Source organism: Equus asinus, chromosome 22, assembly GCF_041296235.1.
Source record: "Equus asinus isolate D_3611 breed Donkey chromosome 22, EquAss-T2T_v2, whole genome shotgun sequence".
In the NCBI taxonomy this organism is placed as follows: domain Eukaryota; kingdom Metazoa; phylum Chordata; class Mammalia; order Perissodactyla; family Equidae; genus Equus; species Equus asinus.
Window position 1 is genome coordinate 53803051 of NC_091811.1, and position 16210 is coordinate 53819260.

Here is a 16210-nt window from a genome sequence, read left to right on the forward strand (position 1 = left end):
AGTCCCCTGCCCCCCACGCTGTCCCTCCAGATCTTGAAAATCCTGCTTTAGCTCATCTTCCTTAGGAATCCATCCAGTTTTGGTTGCCCCTTTCTCTGACTCTTACATTTCCATCTCTGTGGTGACACTGATTTTCTGGAGCAGGAGCATGTGCATGCATGTGGGTGTGTGCGCATGTATGTCCTGTCTCCTCCAATCTCACGTGACTCTCAAGACAGGCCCTCTGTCTGTGGGGAGAAGCCATGAGGGTGGGAGGACAGGGGTCTCGATCCCAGCCCTGCCATGTGAGACCCGGGGCCAGTCATGAAAATTCTCTGAGTCTCAGTTTGGGTGTCTGTGAAGTGGGGTTGGTGAGGAGTATTCATGTGGGAGAATGACTTTCGTGATGCCCAGGGGACATGTGAGCACTGAGTGTTTGTTTCATCTTCTCTCCTTCTGATGCCATCAAGCGAGTATGAATGAGGCGCCAGCAGTGTGTCCATCCCGTGGCAAGTCCTGTGGGGATTTGAAAGAAGCGCAATACACGTTTTTCCTTTACTGGTGGGCTCATGATCGTCTTGGGAAGGCAGCACTGAAGCCTGTTATGTAATTTAGGGAAGGGTGGTATACGATAAAGTGCTACCTCCCCACTCTGTGGGAGGCTGCCATACCCCAGAAGTCCCAGACCAGCCACCCCACCTGCTAGGGGCCAGGGACCCCAACCCTGGAGTCCTTCGTGGAAAGAGCTCCAGTGGTTGCACTGAGTAGAGGAGTCCTTTTTTCCCCTCGTCTTGTGGGCCGTGCCCTACATCCCCCATCAGTCTAAAGCTGGTATGGATCTACAAGCTCCTCGTCCACTTGGTTCTGCATCTCATCTCCCCGCCTTTCCCGTGGGGGCAGCCGGACAGAGAAACTGTTAGATCTTCTTCCGCCTGGCGACGTTTTGCTTCTTGCAGTTTTGAAGGATGGAAGAGTGAGAGAGGAGCTGAAATGTATTCGTCTCCATCTTGTGGATGAGGAAACTGAGGCCCTGAAAGGGACACTAAGTAGATCAACATCGCTGGCTAGTGAGAGGCAGAGCTGGCTTCCGCGGTCTCTCCTCACAGGCACATGGGGAACCAATGGCTTGGCGGATGCTCACCTGCCTGGAATGGCGCTTGGACCGGTGGTTCTCTGTTCTCAGAGCTATCTCCTCCTTGGGGCTGAGGCCAGGAGGTGGGCCTCTCCTCCATCCAGAGACTGTTTGAGAGTCTCAGTTTCCACAGGGAACCTATGAATCATGGCTTTTGTTGACACAGGCCAAGAGGAGTGCTGGAGCTCTCTCGCCTGGTTGCCAGTGTCCTGGCTAGGGTGGTGCATGCGGCTGGGGTGGGAAGAATAATTGTCTTTGTGTTTTACACTCATTGCATGATAATCCTTCTCCCCGAAGAAGGGACACTTGTTTCCTGAGCCGTGCCGACTAAACCCTTCGAAGTTTTCCATGGAACAAAGGCTGGTGGAGGGTCAAGGCCTGGGGACCGCCTTCGCGGGCACGCCCTTGGGAGTGGGGCCCACCGCGGCTTTCTCCCATCAGGCTCGGTGAGGAAGCTGGCTCCAGTCTCCTTCAAGCTGGGGCCAGGCGTTTCCCACACCCTCTCCCGGGAGCCGTGGTCCCAGGCATTGCCGTCTCATTCTGTTTCCTCTCAGCCCTCACCTCTTGTCTGGGGCTGCCCGCTTCCTTCCTTCCCTCCCTCCTCTCTCTAATTTTTCTACCTGGGCTCTTGTTTCTGAAGCTGGACTGTCGCACTCACTGACTTTGGTGAGATAGATGGAAATAGAGAAATCTTTCACCTCTCCTCCTCCTTCACTCCCTCTTCTGTGACCTTCACCCTGGTGGATGATGTCTATATGAATGCCTAGGATTCTCTGGCCTCCCTGACAGCCTGTGTCACCACCCCCTTTAAAACCTCAACGCTTCGAGACTGCTAACACCTTCTTCTTTCCTTTCTGCCAAGGAAGGTCTTCTATTTTTATTTTAACTTCCTTTGTAATTCTGTCTAGAACTCTCCCCCAAGAAGCCCTCCGAGATAAACTGTGTCCAGGTATCAACCCCCTTACACCTGTTCCCTGTGAACGCCTGTGTGTGGCTTGCACGTCAGTGTATTTGTCCACCTGCTTGGTTTTCTGGTGCTCTGGGTGTCGCTTTACCTCTGAGGGTCAGGGGTGCTTCTCCTGGCCCCAGCCTTGTCTCCTGGCACCCTTCGTGGAACTGTTGCAGAAGTTCAGCCAACACAGGTTGTCTAATTTCAATAAGAGCTACGTATTCCTTTCTGTTTTCAAATCTGCTGAGTGTCTCCCACTCAGGGTTATTGGGTCTGTCTGGAGGAATTTTCTTGAGGTTTTGGGAGTGGTGGATTCAAGAGCTATGGAATGTGCTCTGGTGCCCCAGGCTGGCAGTGCCAAACCTCTCTGTTTCCCTGTCCTCTGCCTGTCCTGCTCAGAGAGGTCTCTCCCATCCTCGGAGGGACACGGAGGCCCTTGGCTGTGGTGGATTTCAAGGACACTGGGCTGGAGTGGCAGCCAGGGCTGTGGAGGTCGGTGGAGGAGGAGGGGAAGGCGTGGAGGTAGGCCTCCTACGGCTGAGGGAGTAGGGGGCGCACCAGTAGCTTTGGATTCCAACCAGGCCGAGGTGAGAGGTGGGAAGGCTGGATGGGACAGGCTGGATGGGGGCAGAGTGGGTTAGGCAATCCCCTGGAGCAGGCTGGCCTGGCGCACAGTGTCAGAGGACCCAGGCCCCAGCCACCCACCTCCAATCCCTCAACACGTTAGATCCCTCCTGGACAGAGCTCTCCTACTAGCTCAGGAGTCCCACCTTTAGTTACTAACTACTTACTAGCCCGACTGTGTGCCAGGGGCTCACTGCTCCAGGCACAGGGGACACAGCAGTGAACAAAGCAGACAACCGCCCCCTCCAGGAGCTTATACTGAAAGTGCAAGGGGAGCTGAGGCCATTGGAGTTGCAGTCACAACCGGGGTGTCCCAGCTTATGACTCCTAGGGGCTGAGTGTAGACAGGATAATTCTGTCGTGGTGGAACCTGAGACATCCCAGCCAGGAACGCTTTTCAACCTTGACTGTTCATGCCGGGGCAGGCGACTTCCTCCATATTTGGCATCTCTAGTAGGCACCACCCAGCCCGCCTCCACCTTACGGCCCCCTTTCTTCCTGCATTCAGTGCCAACAACTGCTCTCCAAAAGGCACCAAACGTGTCAGTTGATCTCAAGAAGCCACGAAGATTCAGGACTTGGGCCATCTCCTTGCACACGGCCAGATCTCACCTGAGCTGCTCCCTTCACTGCCGACATCGCCAGGTGTTTCTCTTGGGTCCAGATCCGCCGGGCAGGTGCAGAGCCTCGTGCATCTGGATGGGCAGCCCGCAAGTCCCCTTCAGTCAATTTTAGCAACAAAATAGGTTGCTCTTTTCGTTCAAACTGTGCTTGAGAGAAGCCAGATGGAGAACCCCCTCCCGCCCTGATCAGGTCCTGCAGACACACCCAACAGATGTGCACGTGCAAAGTACCGACTTGGGGACACGCACGTCTTAAAAAGATTCGCAAAACGACAGACTATGCACAGAAGAATGTGGTGCCGACGGGGTGTGTCAGGGTAGAGAAGTGAAGTGAAGGAGCAGAGTTTGTCTTTAGAGGCTGAAGGAGCCCTAGAGAGGATGACCCCAGGACAAGAACTCAAAGGCCGTACAGCCATGTGGTGGCCGAGCTGGGGCTCCTAATTCCTTCTGACACCCGCGTTTGCCTCGAGCATCCCTCATATCATAGAGCCCGGCAAGAAAAGCCCCCTGTGGCCTGGGAAGCACAGTGGGTGCTCTCTTGGAGGGCGGGGGCGGTTGATGCCAGCATCTCAAGGACCTTTGCCGTGCTCCCCCACAAAGAGCATCTGAAGGGATTTAGACAAGAAAGGATTCCGAGTGTGTCTTGGCCAGTCACCTCTGACGATGTTAATGGCCTCATTTGTTCCCAGGATTGAGGTGCTTCCCTGAGTCTCTCTGGTTGGTGCTGAAGAGGAACTGCCAAACAGGGGCACTGCTGGGAGAGGAGGGGGGAGGAAATGGGGAGCCCCTGTGGCGCTTCCTGGCAGGCGGGGACCCAGAGGCCCTCTGTACACAGAGGAGCCCAGTGCCCAGAAACCCCAGCGAGGCACACATGGCATGTAGCCATAGCCTCTGGGCTCAGGCTGGGTGGGCTGGGTGATACTGGGAGGCTGTTTACACCATCGCGTTGGCTTGGTACCGGGCTTGGGGTTGCTGTCAAGGGTTGGGTGTGTGTCACCAGCTGGGAAGTAACAGCCAGAAGTGGTAGCCTCACTCCCATGCTGGGCATGGCACCGCCTCTGGATCTCGTGAACTTGGACATCATCGGAAGTCTTTCCTCTGTCCCACTTTCTAGTCTTTCTCCCACCCCCAGTTATATCTGAGAGGCACTGCTGAGCTGCGCCTTCAAACAAGGTGCATTTGTTTGTTCTTTTACTTATTCTTTCAACAGATATTTGTTGGGACCTACGATGTGCTAGGCACTGGGATATGACAGTGATGGAGGCCCCGTCACCAACACTGCTTCAGGGGAATGGACCATTACGACAGGGTGTCACCGTATGGATATGAGTAGGCACAGGATGGGCACAGGGAGCTCTGAGACTCCTGGCAGGAGCGCTCCTCCTCGGAGGCCAGGCTGTGACCCTGGGGTCTGGACCCCAAGCCCTTGCTATTCGCCTCTGCTCCAGAAGAGTTCACCAAGTGCACGTTACAGAGTTTTCCTATTTTACGGATGGGGAGACTGAGGCCCAGAGTCCCACCAGAAGTTGAGAGTGAAGCTGGAGCTAGGCCCGTGGTTTCCCGTCCCCTGGCACAGAGCTTGTGCCCATGTCACAGCAGTCCTGGTACACCAGATATAAAGTCATTGTTTTGTGTGATTCCCACCCCCAGTGGCCTGCTGGGTCGTGAGGAACACAAAACTGACACATAGGAAACAAGAAAAGTCATATAAAATGGCATATAACAGAATTTAAAAATCTGAAATTTGGACAGTGAGTGGCATGATTGATCCCAGGATGGACCTGGAGGGCTTCAGGTGATCCTTGCTCTTCCTGTCGGCTCCAAGGGCCACATTTCAGGCCCAAACAGGAGGACCAGCCTCCTGAGCATGGGAGGAGAGGCTGGGGAGCTGAAGGGGTTGAACATTTCTCACAGATAAATCACAGGGTGAATCCATCCACAGATACTCAAGATGCGCCTGTGTTTATCTGCTGAATGCACACCCACCTTGTCTGTGAAGCTGCGTCCCTGTCTGAGACATCCCAGTGGTGCATCATTTACCTGGATGCTTCCACTGGCAGGAGCTTCTGGCTATGGGGCTGTGTTTTCCACCATCCTCAGGAGGCATCCAGCCTTGGCCTGGGAGTCCGTGCCTCATGCTGGGCGTCACGCTGAGCTGTCTGATGCCCAGCTGACCTGTGGGCACCGAGTGAGCACACACTGATGATGAGGATGGTGACAATGACAATGAAGTTGGGAAACTGAGAGCCATTAATCTGGAAGTGATTGACTCAAGGTAACTGGAGAATGGGTACCTCTGTGTGCTCTGCTTTAAGAGCGGTAAACATTCGAAAGCCCAGACACAGAGGGATGAAAAATTAGGGGCTGTGACTCATTATTGCAAACAATTTGTCTCTTTGAGGACGCTGCTCAGCAGAGCACTCTTTCAGTTAGCCAGCTCTCTGTGTGCACTCAAAGCGCAATTGATTACTATGCAGCTTGGCAGGAGGGCTTCTAGGGTGCAAAACCAGAGATGTTTCTGGAATCTGGTGGGATGAAATTGTTTCCACTGAACAGACCAGCATGTTGTCTACAAAACAGGTTACATCGAGCAGCCAGGACACTCCCCTTCTGGAATAGGGCTAAGATGGCGTATGCTCCCACAGGCAGATGCCCCAGCGCCCTCTGCCTGATTCCCTCCGGTGGATATTCTGGATATGCTCCCATCTGGCCAATGAGAGACACTCATTCCCTTTAAAGGAATGCTTCAAAGTGCTTTTCATTCACCCCAAGCACTGGTTTATTAAGCAAGAGTTGGCCAACCTGGAGTGAGCCCAGAGACTAATGAAAAGGACGAGGGCGTTGGGAAACAGGAGGTGTGTGGAAGGGCACGATGGTAGGAGACCAGTCTGTTCCCTTGTTGCTGTAGGACAAGAATACACTTGAACCCAGCAGGGAGAATTCACTTCAGTATCCAGGGGCGTCTACGGTCTAATGGAAAACAGGGACATTCTCTTTCCAGGGGAGTCGTGAGATGTCTATAGATTCTTTCTGGAATGGCTTAGAGGGTGTCATTCTGCAATACATGGCGTTCTTTTTGCTTGTTTGTTTCTCCGGAGCATGTAATGTCTGTGAGTTAAGCACCTGTGCTCTCCATCCTGGTGAGGTTGTTTGGGCATCACAGCATTCCATGGATTTAGTTCTAAAATGCGGTTTCTCTACTTCTTTAAAAATGTCCCCTTGAAGGAACTGACGCTCTCTTAGCCTCTCTGAAGCTGGACCTGCCATTGCTTCTCACTTTGCATGCGTTGCCCTTGCCTCTTAATTTGTGTGGTGAGTGTGTGTGTGTGTCTGGCTGCAGTTCTGGCTCTGCCAGGTAAGAGGAATTTTTTTCAAGGGTGCGCACGTAATTCAGTTGAATCCAACATGCACTTAGTAATGCACCTAACTTCTTTTAAATTTTCTGCAGAACCCGGCTATGCCACAGGTCTTAAACTGTGTTGCTGAGTGACTTTGCTGGGTTGCTGAGTGACAGAGGGCATATATGAGCAAATAATGAGGCTTGGTAGGCATTTTTTGAAGCGAAGGTAATACAGGCTAAAGACAGTTACGTTCCACTCATCACTCCCTCATCACTGAAGGATAAACGAAAAGTCAGAGAAGGGAAAACAAGGTTCAGAGACTAGTAAAGTCTTTCCGGAAGAGGAAAGACACGGTGGAGCTCGGATCAGGTCCAGAGCTGGGGGAGGAGAGCACGTACGCTGTGCCAGCTTGGGCAAAAGCAGTCACTCCTCTTCCTCCCAGTGTGGGCTGAGATTCTCAAGCTCAGGGACAACACTGCTTGGCGTTTGCCCTTGTTAGGTGGCTATGTCACTAGCTGATGTCATTGTCCAGCAGATGCCCCATTTAGGCGAGGAGCCCACTCCTGTTTTTGCTCTTGAACCCCAGGGCTGTGCTATCTCCACCAGAGGGCAGTTAAAGCAGAGAAGGGCTGGAGTGGTGGGGGCAGGACAGGCCAGTCCCTCCTCCTTCACACTTACACCTCTCCCCATGGCCAGACAGGGAATTGACGGGCAAGACCACAGCTCCTGAGCCCTGGGAAAGAGCACAGATCCCGAAAGGAGGCGGATGAGTCCTTGGATCCTGGCTTTGCCTCTTCCTTGCCTCAATCTTTATAACTAGCATAAAGTTTAGTGAGGTGGTTGGGTACAGAAATCAATAATTCCCATGCACTGCCTTTCAGTAATTAGAAAATGTGACAGAAAAGAAAGGGTTCTGATTCACAACAAAAAAAACTCTCAGATACCTAAGGATCCTCAATAGCAGCAAGAAGAAGAAGAAGAAGACAAAATGCACAAGAAGAACCAGAAAACATCGACAGCAAACGAACAATGAGGAAGAATCGCTGTATCAGAAACCAACACAGAATAGACAGCTTTAGTAACTGCAATGGTGTGATCACACAATGAGGTCAATGGAACACAAAAGAAAATGTCTGAATTAGGCATGTAATAAAAGTGATATTTCAATGAAGGGAAGTGAGGATGTTTATCTTTATGTAGCAGAAAATTACAAAAAAGAACATAACAATTACCCAAATTCCCACTCCTCAGAATCCATCACTATTAATATTTTGGTTTATTTGCTTTCACCCTTTTTTCCATGTTAACATCTCTTAAAAAAATCACATACATAAAAAGTAAACACAATTTCCTTTAAAAACAATCCATGACTCAAGTTCCTGTTAAGTTGGCCAATCAGCTGGTCCTGCTGTCGCCCTCCCCCAGGATCAATCCTGAGAAATTATAGAGACACTTGGAAGCCGTGGATGCTAGGAAGTACCAACGATGACCACAAAGCTGTGGGAAAGCACAGGGGAGCCCGAGGCCATTCGAGCTGATTTGTGTCGGGGCAGGTGGGTCGCTGCCACCTGGAGCTGAGGCCTGAGGTCGCAGAGAGGGGGTGCTCTGGAGGGGAGGGTCTTAAGTTTGTCCTTGCGTATTGTCTGCTCCTTTACAGTAGAGATCCGGAACAGCAGCCCACCCACCACGGCCCTTGTCTGTAGTTCAATACGAGGGCAGATCTGCTTTGTAAGCAGGGCTACCAGATTTAGTAAATAAAAACACAAGATGTGCAGTTCAGTTTGAATTTCAGATAAACAACAAATAATTTTTTAGTATAAGTGTGTTCCCTGCAATATTTGGGACATACTTATACTAATTTTTTTTTTTTTTTGTCATTTAGGTGAAATTCAAAGTTAACTGAGTGTCCTATAGTTTGTCTGGGTGGCCCTGTTCATTGGTGATGGGGACAGAAATGCCTGCCCTGAGTATCAAGGCTGCTGGCGTGTAGTTGGCCTCTACAGAACTGGGTACTCGTCTGGCCTCCACTCAAGGGTGCAGAGGGAGGCCTGTGGGTAGCCTGCGGTCGTGGAGCTTGTCCTGTGGGGAGAGGAACCAGAGTCTGAGCCTGGCTCATCGGGAGTTTCCCCATCAGCTTTTGGGACTTTGTACAGCATGGCAGGGCCTAAGCTCTGCTTCCACCCTTCCCTTGATCTCAAATTCTAAAGCTGCATAACAGAAGATAGGGAGGTCACTAATCCTCAAAAGCTTCCCCAAGCTCCAAAGCTGCTGCCTAGTGGCCTGCTCAGAGGACGACCATGGCCCACCTGCAGACAACCATGGAATAAGGCTAGACAGAAACTTGATTTGTGACCCAGGGCAGAGGGTCTCCGCTGTGGCTTAAAATTAGCAAAATATTATTATAACTGAGTTGGTTATTGTTGATCTTGTGGAATTTTTCCTTGCTTCTTTTTCTTTTGCATGCTGGTAAGACCTGGTATGGAATGCCTGATTAGCCAAATTCTACAATAAGCTTGTATAAACATGACCTAAAAGGTAGAGAGTCCATTTCTGTCCCAAAGTCAAAATTATAACCTTGACACTGGTATCTGGGAAGATTCGAATAAACCTCTGACATCTATTTATCCTTGTCGAAATTTGCATGAAAGTTTCCACTGAAACTGGTGTTTGGATATCCTATCACAAAAGGAGAAGGTTCCCAGCCAGAGCCATCCCTCTGCTCATCTGAGGGTCATCTGTCAACATCACATCTTTTTGCCAACAGCACTTCAAAATAAACTCTCTAACCGGCACTGTTTGGAAGTTTTCTGAATTCATTTTATTGACTTTTTGACAGCTTCATTTTATTTCAAGGTTATGAAGATGTAATTTACAGACAGCCAAATTCACTGTTTTTAGGTGTACAGTTGTATGAATTTTAACCGGCATTTGTTAAGAGATGTCCCTCAGTGGAACCCAAGTGTCTTTGGGTGCAAAGGAAATCCATTCCAACTCATTTAGGACTACATTGCTTTAACTCCATCCACCAAGATCTGGGGATTTTCCTTGTCTGTACCAAATGGTTTGACCGACACATCTCAGATGTTGTGTCAAAGCAACAACTCTGTGGCAATAGTCCTTATTATCATAGAGAGGAATCGAGCATTTTGCCTCCCTACCGACTCGCCTCTGTTCTGCTGGATCAGTGCAGTTTCCCCGGTGGTGGGAGGGGGCCGTGGGGATGTCTCTGAGGGAGTCTCAGAGATCGGCGTGGGGACTAAGCTACCAAAGGATGGAGGTGGAAAAACAAAACCTTTCAGTTATCAGACTATACTGATCCAGCCTCCATTGCCTAATGCTTTTTAAAGACCATTTTGAGAAAGAGTCCTGAGTGGCAGAGGGCTGAATGGTTGTCATCCACCCGCAGGATAACTCAGCATCACATAACATGGACTGGCAGAGTTGGGTATGAAGCAGGGTAAGTTGTCAGTGGGGCTGAGAGATGGTTCTCCAAAGATGAGGATCAGTGTGTGGGATGAGAATTTTCAGAACCAATACGTGACAGGACTGTCATCTAACACAGAATCCTTATATCCGAAATCTGCTTTCTTCAACACAAGAAAAGAAAGCAAAGAGAGCAGAGAAAGGCAATGCAGGGATATAACTCTGCAGGTGAGAGGATTGTGTCAATACCACTTCGGGACGCTGCACGGGAAGATCACAACCTACTTGTCCTATGGGAAGCTCTTGAGTGAGGCTATAATGGACAGGACAGCCAGAAAGCAAAGGGAAGACCCCCATTCTGTAGCATGATCCAGATGGAGTTTCAGTGTTCAACAGGGGCATGGGTCTTTTCTTCCCAGAATCATGAGACTGACGTAATTGATAATAAGATGGGAACATCGAAGGAATGTCTACTTGTCTGCGTAACGCTGATCATTGACCTTCTGATGGTGAGTAATGGAAGCTCAGGAGCAGCAGGAGTAGACAGAGGAAATGAGGACTAGGCAGCTTCAGTTCTAGCTCAGAGGCCAAGAGAAGGCAGAAGCAGGAGAAGAAACTGGAGGAGAGGACAGTGCAGCTGGAGAGGGTCCTGAGACGAAGAGGGGACCAAGAACTGATGGCAGGACTTCAGTGCTGGTAGCTCTTCCTGCTGGAGGTTGAGGAGGTGGTGTATTCAATGGTGGAACTGCTGACCCCAGTGGAACTGAAGCCACCTCCAATGCCTCTGCCACTGCTGGAACTGAAGCCACCTCCAATGCCACTGCCATAGGAGTAGCCGCTGCCTCCACCCAGGCCTAAGCCACCGCCAACGCTGCTGGAGCCGCCATAGCCGCCGGAGACGGTGGACTGCACCACGGCTGTGGACGGGAGAGGGACAAGGACACACAAGACTCGGTGAGCTCATTCTGGCAGCCTGAGTCCAGTCAGAAGAATACAAGGGCAAGGGAGGGAGGCAAGGAAACGTACTTACAGATGTTGACTTGTCCCACGCCTTCCCCACTCAGCCTAGGAGGAAGGAAAGACAGAGGGCATGAGACCTCGGAGAGCCACCGCTGGACCAGTGTGGGAAGCCTCAGTGTTAGGCATAGTCCTTGGGGAAACTGCCTTTAAATAGTTCTCTGAAAGTAGCAATGATGGCCACCACTACAGTGCCTTAAACTTGCTCACTGCCTGGACATTCTGGAGATGGACCCAGATGTTTAAGGAGGTTGTGTGAATTACCCACCTGCACTCCTCGCCTTCTAGCAGCTTCCTGTAGGTGGCAATCTCCACACCCAGGGCCAGCTGGACCATTCATCAGCTCCTGGTACTCCTTCAGCAGCTGGGCCATGTCTTGCTTGGCCTTTTGCAGGGCATCCTCCAGACCAGCCAGCTTATTCTTGGCATCCTGGAGGGCCATCTCTCCACACTGGTCAGCACCAGCAGTGGCGGCCTGCAGGTTGGCACACTAGAGAGGGAACAGGCAGAATGAACTTGCAATCTGGACCTCCAGCGGAGACCAACCGTGATCCTTCCTCCTAGTGAGGAAGAGTCCTAGAGTGTAGAATTGAGGGAGAGGGAGTGATGAATCTTTCTGTCTAGCTGATTGACTACCTGGGAACCTTTTCCAGTCTGGGAGCTGGTTATCACAGCTCTATGCCTTTTGTGTTACCCACCTGCATGCCGATGTGAGTGGTGACTGATATGGTACCCTACAGTGCACACAGGACCAGGGGACATTGGAAGAAACGGATCAGTGGTTTGTTTTGAGTGTTGTCTTCAAGGTCAAACCTGGACTATAGTCCATCGTGTCTTGTGTGACCACAGCTAAATTTGTACAATATTAAACATATGGTCCATTGAGATAGTGCGTTTTCTCCCGAGACTGTTGAGAACTTGCCCTCTCCCACCACAGAGCCCCTTACACCATTGGGAAGCACTGTGCTCTGCTTTCACTCCTCTCTCTTTTTCGTGAATCACGAGCAGATTTACGACATCTTTCCTCAACTCTACGGGCTGCCTTTCCTTCCATGTGTTCCTTTGCATTTCCCAATCCAGCTATTCCTCTTAGACCAATCCTTTTTCCACACCTCCAGCCCATGCTCGCCCCTGTGAACAGTGAGATGCTTCTGTCCACACCTTTGATCACGCCCTTGGGATTGGACCCACCCTCCCAGAGACACCCAGTGGGGCCCACCAAGGGCAACATGTCCTTTCCTCCCTGGTTGTTTCCAGTGCCCAGGAATGTGTCCAAATGATGGTTGATGACTGGCTGCTGGTCAGGCAATGAAATGATGTTTCTCTTCACTATCCCTCCCCCACCTGCTCCATCAAACCTGCTTTTGGGTGCGGTTGGTGTCAGATCTCAGTCTCTGGATCACATGGTTGAGCTCAGCAGTCTCCTGCTTGATGTTGTGTAGGTTGTCCCTTCGTCTGGCCACCTTGGTTTGCAGCTCCTCATCCTGTAGACCAGGAGAGAGGCAGTGTGTATAGGCTTTCACACATGAACAATGGCTTTCAATTCCCAGTCATTTAATAAACTTGCACCAAATGGTGTTACATCTCATCTAGGAAAAGTAAGGGCACAGCATTATTTTCTTCTGTACAACTGAATATTTCTGTAGGATCATTGAGCACCTGCGTTTTCAATAAACTAGTGATGTTCTTCATGATAGCTACGGGATTCACAGTCAAGAAGAGGCTGAAGGCAAAGCCTGGTAGTGCAATGTCCTTAAAGTCCTTCTGCCTTTGGTTTTTTCTTTTTACTCAATAGCTTAACTGTAAATTCTTTAGCTGTTTACTTGAAAACAGCATTGATGGACCTCCTATGAAATTGTCCAGTGTCTTTGTACTTCAGACTCTATTCAAAGGCTGCAGGAGGCTGGTGCAGCTGAGTATAACCATCAGGGAGGGGGCACAGAGATGCCTCACCCATTGCTGGTGACTGCTCACGTTGGTCTGTATAAGGACTCAGCCTCGAAAGATTCAAAGGAGGCAGCCTGAGGCTCTTGGAGCAGGGTCCACCGGTGTCTAGGACCTTGTTCTGCTGCTCCAAGAATTGCCCCTGGAGGAAGACAAGGTGGTTATTTGCAGGACATAGCAAGAAAGTAAGAAGTGTCTATGTTATTAGGTTTCCAAGCAGACCAGGATGTGCTCCATGGTGCTGGGCTGCGTAAGGAATGTTACAGAGGCTCAGATCAGGAGGCGCCCTCCCCTGAATCTTTTTCCTTCTCAACTTACAGACTCATGAAATTCCCCCACAGGCTTTTGTGTTATTCCTGCTCTATGAGTTATCCTGCCTACTGGTGATTTTTTATCACTTCTTCTCCCTCTCTTGACAAGCAGAGTCACAAATGTAATTTAAAATAGTTTTTATCAGATATGTTGTACAAAGCTTTTATTTTGCATAGGATCTCAGTAAAAGAGGTGTTAAATACTATCTGATGGTTTGATTCTAATCTAAGCTCCTATTTATTGCACGTATCTCTTCCAAAACATTCTTGATAAATCATCATGCTCTGTTTTTAGAATAAATTCTTTTTTTTAAATGGATTATACATGTTTGTGTATCTCAAATGTTCTTTTGTCTCATATGGACAGCAAAGAATTTTATTTTTCTTTCTTCTCTTTGTTTTTCTTTCTTTCTTTTTTTTTCTACCCAGAGCCTCAGGGCAGGTTGTGACTGGCCTTTGTATCTCACTGTAGATCCTTCAGAGGTAATTGTTAACCCATTGCATTCTCTCTTTTCCCCATATCTGCTTCAGAGTTATCAACAGTTGAGAATTCTTCCTAGGCAGGAATGAGGGCCGTTTAAGGGCTCAGTATCTCTAGAGCATGTCCATCACCTCCTGCCTGTGCTCAACATGGAGCCCACCTGGCATCCCAGGGGACAGCTAGCCTGGATCCCCTTACCCCTCTCCCCTCGTCTCCTCCCGGTAGGACATTCATGGTTCTCTAGTTTGGGGACTCTGAAATCCTCCTGGAGGGCGGGTCCTCCCGGCTCACCTTGTCGATGAAGGAGGCGAACTTGTTGTTGAGGGTCTTGATCTGCTCCCGCTCCTCAGTTCTCACCCGCTGGATGGTGGGGTCGATTTGCAGGTTCAGAGGAGTGAGGAGGCTCTGGTTGACGGTGACCTCTTGGATGCCTCCAGGAGGGCACACAGGGAAGCCAGAGCCCCCATAGCCACCAACAAAGCCAGCGCCACCACCGAGCCCAAAGCCAGCACCAGCTCCACCGCCGAAACCAAATCCACTCCCGGCTCCACCTCCAAAGCCAAAGCCACCTCCAACTCTGCCACCATATCCGCCACTGATGGCACAGCTGCCCCCTCCGATGGAGATCCTCTTGGAGCCCCCCAGGTTATAGAGGCTGCGGCTGCCGAAGCCAGCTCCTCCACACACTCCACCGAGCCCGCCACTGCCCCTGGAGCGGGACACGGAGATGCTGCTGAAGCCAGAGCGGCCGGCCCCAGGGAGTCTGGCTGAGCCGGCGCTGAAGCCGCGGTGGGTGATGGTTTGGCTCTTTCTGATGGATTTGCTAGACATGGTTTCTGAAGATGAGAAGGCTTTAGAAAGCACGAGAGGCTGGAGGGCAGCTCTGAGGGGAGCAGATGTGTGAGCTGAGCTTCCTGGCAGCCGTTTATATAGGGTGAAAATGGGCTGGGCTCCCTCCTGGAAGGTGAGCTTGCTGGTTGGGAAGGACTAGGCGTTAAAAATGTTGAGACTTCACCTAGGTTATTAAAAGAGGTACAAAATGTGAAGATTGCTTTTCTGGCTTTCTTTAGCCAGGGAAAATTTTTCTTAGCTTTGATCTTTGGTTTGATCTCAATACAGTGGAACTATTCTCGATTCACTGAGGCTAGGAGTTCGACTTTGTCTCCAACAGAGGTTGAATATGTTATGCTCGTGTACCAGAACGTGCGGAGCGCTCTCCCTCCAACCTCCTCTTTTGTAACAGCTGAGAACTTAGAAATAGAAAATCAATCTATTGCTTGTGTCCTAACAGAAAGATTTCCATTTTCCCAACGATTTCAAATATGCTAAGTCTGATTTCTTTTTCCTGTTATGTAACATTTTGATCAGATAGAAAAGCATAAGAACAACATAATAGATTCCTAGATGCCCGTCACCAGTTTTTTCAATTGTTATCTCAATGTTGGCCTCATTTCATCCATAACTCCACCCGCTTTCTTCATCCACCTTAAATTGTTTGAAAGGATGTTCCAGAAGATGAAACGATTTCATCAGTAAATAACTCAGTATTTCTGTCTAAATGATAGACTCTCTAAAAATAAAAGACCAAAATACTATTTTTAGATCTTAAAAATTAAACAGTAATTCTTCAACATCATGAAGTGTCTTGTGGACAAATTTCCCTGTATTCTTATTTATTTTTCATAACTTGTTTGTTCTATTCAGGATCCAAATAAGATCATCAGTGTTTATTTGGGTGACATATCCTTTCAATACCATGTCCTTTAAATCACTTAACCCTTCATCTTTTATTTTTCTTGCAACTTGTTAACTAAACTAGGTTAATTGTCCCATAGAGTGTTTTACTCTTTGGGTTTTGTGATTAGATCCTCTGCTGTCGTTTAATAGGTTACTCTCTCCTCTTTATTCCTGTAAACTGGTGCCTAAGTCTAGGAGGCTATTAAGTTTATATTATGTATTTAAAGTTTTACAGAAGTAAGTGTAATTGAAAGCGTATAAGATTGAATATTGTTACTTATACCACATTTACATATTTAAAAATCAGTAAGTAAAGCACATTTGTCTATCAGAATAAATGCTCAAGGCAAATCCCCAGCCACCGAGTTGAAGATGTTTCTCTGCTTTTTGGGGAATGTTAGTGCGTATGAGTTTGTGTGTGTATATGCTTTTCCTTTAAGTGTTCCAATTATGCTTACGTTGGATGGTCTTTGTCTTCTTTATCTGTACGTCCTCTTGACTCTCCTCTAACACTCTATGACCCCCAGGTCACGCTTCCCTCTTTTCTCGAAATTCTGCTGTGGGTCCTTCATTGTGCATTCAGTGTGTTTATCACCCTTGTACTGATAGCAATCTGACGTTTATTTCCATGGGGGCTTTATTTTTCTCT

General features: G+C 49.3%; 1 pseudogene; it reads right to left on the reverse strand.

The window, feature by feature from the left end:
• Positions 1 to 10758: 10758 nt before the first annotated feature.
• Positions 10759 to 14670, reverse strand: LOC106835315 (keratin, type II cytoskeletal 6A-like; annotated as a pseudogene).
• Positions 14671 to 16210: the final 1540 nt, after the last annotated feature.